Source organism: Capra hircus, chromosome 18 (genome assembly GCF_001704415.2).
Source record: "Capra hircus breed San Clemente chromosome 18, ASM170441v1, whole genome shotgun sequence".
In the NCBI taxonomy this organism is placed as follows: domain Eukaryota; kingdom Metazoa; phylum Chordata; class Mammalia; order Artiodactyla; family Bovidae; genus Capra; species Capra hircus.
This window is the reverse complement of record NC_030825.1, coordinates 59,667,512-59,673,511: the sequence shown is the minus strand read 5'-3', so window position 1 is coordinate 59,673,511 and position 6,000 is coordinate 59,667,512.

The following is a 6,000-nucleotide window of genomic DNA, read 5'->3' as shown; positions in this document are numbered from 1 at the left end:
AAATGATTGGAAAACTCTTTGTAATTAAAGATAATATCAAGTGAAAAAAATAAAACTTTATAGTTTTTTTTTCATTCATTTCAAGTTTAGATCAGGACTTGTATGCTTTCTCCTCTTTATGTTACATGTTGAAAAAGTTCGTTGGCAATAACTTAATAATTTTACACTTTTGATGAGTACTTGGTAAGAAGTATTACCAAGTACTTGGACTGCAGTCTGCCAGGCTCCTCCATCCATGGGATTTCCCAGGCAAGAATACTGGAGTGGGTTGCCATGCCCTCCTCCAGGGGATCTTCTGGACCCAGGGATAGAACCAGGGTCTCCGAACTGCAGACGGACTCTTTACCATCTGAGCCACCAGGAAAGCCCAGTAAAGAAAGTTGATGATCATTTGACAGTCTCTTTTCTTCCCTTTTTTATAATGTAAAACAGTGAGCTGTGAGGTACTAAACAGACATTCACCTAAGTCCATTCTCTGTAAATGAGGATCTGTCTATTCATGATGAGATAAATAGACATGTCTGTTCAGCATATTTCTAACCTAACTCCATTTCAGTGTTTTCCTGAGGAGTAGCTATGTTTTTGCAACTCAGTATTTTTATTAAAGTATTTTATTTAGATTTTTCTGGCAAAGATTCCACCTGTCATGCAGGAGGTGCGGAAACACCCTCTAGAGAAGGAAATAGCAACCCACTTCAGTGTTCTTGCCTGAAGAATTCCATGCACAGAGGAGCCTGGCAGCCTATATAGTCCATGGGGTTGCAAAGTTGGACACTGAGCAACTAAACCACCACCAGTGTGATCAGATTTTGAAAGAGAGCTTTCCTTTGGGCTTATGGACACAGAAGATGGTCCCAGTGTTTTTAAGTGCAATGCACACTAAGGACAAACTGCCCACTGACTAGACCATCATGCAACCTCTCCAGAATTCAGTTATACCTGGTTCTTTCACTCAACTCAACAGTTTCAGAAATGTCTCCCTGGTGGGCCTGAGGGGGAATGAGAGACCCCTGAAGTGATTGGCTCAGTTGGGTGTGTGTCTGTTTGTTCACAAGGGTAGTGCCTACTTGTAATTCAAATTCTGAATGGATCCCAACAAATTCTCTGCCCCCCCCCCCAAATAAACTCTGACACTCTTTCCACTGTTTCCCCATCTATTTCCAATAAAGTGATGGGACCAGATGCCATGATCTTCGTTTTCTAAATTACTTAAAGTTGAGCTTTAAGCCAACTGTTTTACTCTCCACTTTCACTTTCATCAAGAGGCTTTTTAGTTCCTCTTTATTTTCTGCCATAAGAGTGGTGTCATCTGCATGTCTGAGGTTATTGATATTTCTCCCGGCAATCTTGATTCCAGCTTGTGTTGCTTCCAGTCCAGCGTTTCTCATGATGTACTCTGCATAGAAGTTAAATAAGCAGGGTTACAATGTGCAGCCTTGACATACTTCTTTTCCTATTTGGAACCAGTCTGTTGTTCCATGTCCAGTTCTAACTGTTGCTTCCTGACCTGCATACAGATTTCTCAAGAGGCAGGTCAGGTGGTCTGGTATTCCTATCCCTTTCAGAATTTTCCACAGTTTATTGTGATTCACACACTCAAAGCCTTTGGCATAGTCAATAAAGCAGAAATAGATGTTTCTCTGGAACTCTCTTGCTGTCTCCATGATCCAGCAGATGTTGGCAATTTGATCTCTGGTTCCTCTGCCTTTTCTAAAACCAGCTTGAACATCAGGAATTTCACGGTTCACGTATTGCTGAAGCCTGGCTTGGAGAATTTTGAGCATTACTTTACTAGCATGTGAGATGAGTGCAATTGTGCGGTAGTCTGAGCATTCTTTGGCATTGTCTTTCTTTGGGATTGGAATGAAAACTGACCTTTTCCAGTCCTGTGGCCACTGCTGAGTTTTCCAAACTTGCTGGCATATTGAGTGCAGCACTTCCACAGCATAAAGGATTTGAAATAGCTCGACTGGAATTCCATCACCTCCACTAGCTTTGTTCATAGTGATGCTTTCTAAGGCCCACTTGACTTCACATTCCAGGATGTCTGGCTCTAGGTGAGTGATCACACCATTGTGATTATCTGGGTCGTGAAGATCTTTTTTTTGTACAGTTTTTCTGTGTATTCTTGCCACCTCTTCTTAATATCTTCTGCTTCGGTTAGGTCAATACCTTTTCTGTCCTTTATCGAGCCCATCTTTGCATGAAATGTTCTCTTGGTATCTCTAAGTTTCTTGAAGAGATCTCTAGTCTTTCCCATTCTGGTCTTTTCCTCTATTGCTTTGCATTGATCGCTGAAGAAGGCTTTATCATCTGTCCCTGCTATTCTCTGAAACTCTGGATTCAGATGCTTATAACTTTCCTTTTCTCCTTTGCTTTTCGCTTCTCTTCTTTTCACGGCTATTTGTAAAGCCCCCCCACCCCCAGACAGCCATTTTGCTTTTTTGCATTTCTTTTCCATGGGGATGGTCTTGATCCCTGTCTCCTGTACAATGTCACAAACCTCATTCCACAGTTCATCAGGCACTCTATCTATCAGATCTAGGCCCTTATATCTATTTCTCACGTCCACTGTATAATCATAAGGGATTTGATTTATGTCATACCTGAATGTTCTAGCAGTTTTCCCTATTTTCTTCAATTTCAGTCTGAATTTGGTAATAAGGAGTTCATGATCTGAGCCACAGTCAGCTCCTGGTCTTTTTGTTGACTGTATAGAGCTTGTCCATCTTTGGCTGCAAAGAATATAATCAATCTGATTTCAGTGTTGATCATCTGGTGTTGTCCATGTGTAGAGTCTTCTCTTGTGTTGTTGGAAGAGGGTGTTTGCTATGACCAGTGCATCGTCTTGGCAAAACTCTATTAGTCTTTGCCCTGCTTCATTCCACATTCCAAAGCCAAATTTGCCTGTTACTCCAGATGTTTCTTGACTTCCTACTTTTACGTTCCAGTCCCCTATAATGAAAAGGACATCTTTATGGGGTATTAGTTCTAAAAGGTCTTGTAGGTCTTCATAAAACCATTCAACTTCAGCTTCTTCAGTGTTACTGGTTGGGACATAGACTTGGATAACTGTGATATTGAATGGTTTGCCTTGGAAATGAACAGAGATCAATCTGTTGTTTTTGAGACTCTATCCAAGTACTGCATTTCAGACTCTTTTTCTGACCATGATGGGTACTCCATTTCTTCTGAGGGATTCACAGTAGTAGATATAATGGTCACCTGAGTTAAATTCACCCATTCCAGTCCATTTTAGTTTGCTGATTCCTACAATGTCAACGTTCACTTTTGCCATCTGTTGTTTGACCACTTCCAATTTGCCTTGATTCATGGACCTGAGATTCCAGGTTCCTATGCAATATTGCTCTTTACAGCATCGGACCTTGCTTCTTTCACCAGTCACATCCACAGCTGGGTATTGTTTTTGATTTGGCTCCATCCCTTCATTCTTTTTGGAGTTATTTCTCCACTGATCTCCAGTAGCATATTGGAGACCTACTGATCTGGGGAGTTCCTCTTTCAGTATCCTGTCATTTTGCCTTTTCATACTATTCATGGGGTTCTCAAGGCAAGAATACTGAAGTGGTTTGCCATTCCCTTCTCCAGACTGCCCTAAGAAGGCTAATAAAAATCTTCGAAGAATCTGCCCTTGCTGCCGTAGTGGAATGCATTGGGCCAAACACTGTAAATCTAAATTTGATATTGAAGAAAAACCTATTCTGGGAAACTCCAAACAGGGGACGCCCCCCCAAGGTCCCCTACAACAAAAACCAGGGGCAACTTCTATCTTTTACCTCAAACCCTCAACACCCAGCAGTATTGCCATCGATATACCAGCCCTAAATGATTTTTCCCTTTACCCTCAAGCAGTCCCTTCTAGAGTACCTACCGGACTTTTTGGACCCCTGCCCCCACAAACCTTCAGTCTTTCACTTGGCCAATCTAGTTTGACTTCTAAAGGAATTACTGTTCACCCTGGAGTAATTGACTCAGATTATAAAGGAGAGATATAAATGATGATGTCATCTCAGATTCTATGGCAATTCAAAAAGGGGGACAAAACTGTTCAATTACTTCTGTTGCCTTACATTTCTATTAACTCTTCTAATAACATAAGGACAAGCAGATTCAGCAGACCAAAAACAATCCTTATGGACATCATTGGTATCTCAATATGCCCGACCACATATAAATATCAAAATTAATGGTACAAGATTTTCTGGTCTCCTCTACACTGGATCTGATACTACTATTCTTTCCAAACACTTATGGCTCAAAACCTGGCCTATAGAAAAAAATCTCTTGCCAAATTGCAGGAATTTCTCAAAGCAAAGTATAAGAAATTTATCAAAATATTCAAATCTACCCATATGAAGGACCAAAAGGCCAGCCTGCAACATTAACACCTTATGTGATAGATGCACCCCCTTAATCTAACAGGAAGGGACTTACTTATGAAATGGCAAACTCAGATATACATTCCACATTTCTCCTAGGGGCCACTGCTCATTTAACAAACAAGGCAATGATTAAAATAACTTGGAAAAATGACAAGCCTATTTGCACGAACAATGGCCCCTTACGAAAGAAACATTACAGGCTACTAGAGAACTTATAGACAGACAATTAGAATTAAAACATATTGAGTAATCTTACTCTTCTTGGAACTCATATTTTTGTTATAAAAAAGAAATCTAACAAATGACATCTCTTAACAGACCTTAGAAAAGTTAATGCATCTATGAAACCCATGGGTACACTACAACCAAGGATCCCATCACCTACTACTATTCCTCAAAATTGGCACATTATTATTACTGATTTACAAGACTGAATTTTAAATACACCTTTACACCATTTAGACCGAGATTCACTTTCTCTCTCCCTTTTCCTAATTACATTGGGCCTCATAAAAGATTTCATTAGACTGTGTTACTTGAAGGTATACCTAACAGTCCTACTATTTGTCAAAATTTTGTGGCCAAGGCTTTACAGCCAATATGACAGCAATTCCTTCATGCATATATCATTAATAATATACTGTAACTACAAAAGGAGAAGTGATATTTTTGATACTGAATGGCCATGATATTCATTCTTTAGACTCCAGAAAAAAACTGATTAAAATAAAATCTATTTGAAATTGCAAAACCGGTTCTTCTTACATGTGCAGTTAGGAAAAGGTTAACTTGTTAAAATACTTTTTTGGAGCTCCAATTCTGCCTGGGAAACAAAAACAGCCCTAAGAAAAAACCTAAAGTTAACTCTTATCATGTCCCTGGGATACACAACCCACGCTATCTGGGACTCCAGGCATAAACAAATTGGTGGAACTAAGGAAAAAAAAAAAAGAATATATATATATCAAAAAGATATTTTAAATGTCAAGTGGAAAACTATATCTATCTAGGTATAATTATCTATGACTCAATGTATGCCTTGGTTTTTGGATAATATGAAATTAATGAGCTGTATTTAAATTCAAGTTCACGTGAACTGAAAAAATTCAACATTAAATAAAATGTTTAAATATAATTATAATTTAAATCGCTGAAGAAGGCTTTCTTGTCTCTTCTTGCTATTCTCGGAAACTCTGCATTTAGATGCCTATATCTTTCCTCTTCTCCTTTGCTTTTTGCCTCTCTTCTCTTCACAGTTATATGTAAGCCCTCCCCAGACAGCCATTTTGCTTTTTTGTATTTCTTTTCCATGGGGATGATCTTGATCCCTGTCTCCTGCACAATGTCACAAACTTCATTCCATAGTTCATCAGGCACTCTATCTATCAGATGTTGGCCCTTAAATCTATTTCTCACTTCCACTGTATAATCATAAGGGATTTGATTTAGGTCATACCTGAATGGTCTCACGGCTTTCCCTGCTTTCTTCAATTTAAGTCTGAATTTGGTAATAAGGAGTTCATGATCTGAGCCACAGTCAGGTCCTGGTCTTGTTTCTGTTGACTGTATAGAGCTTGTCCATCTTCAGCAGCATAGA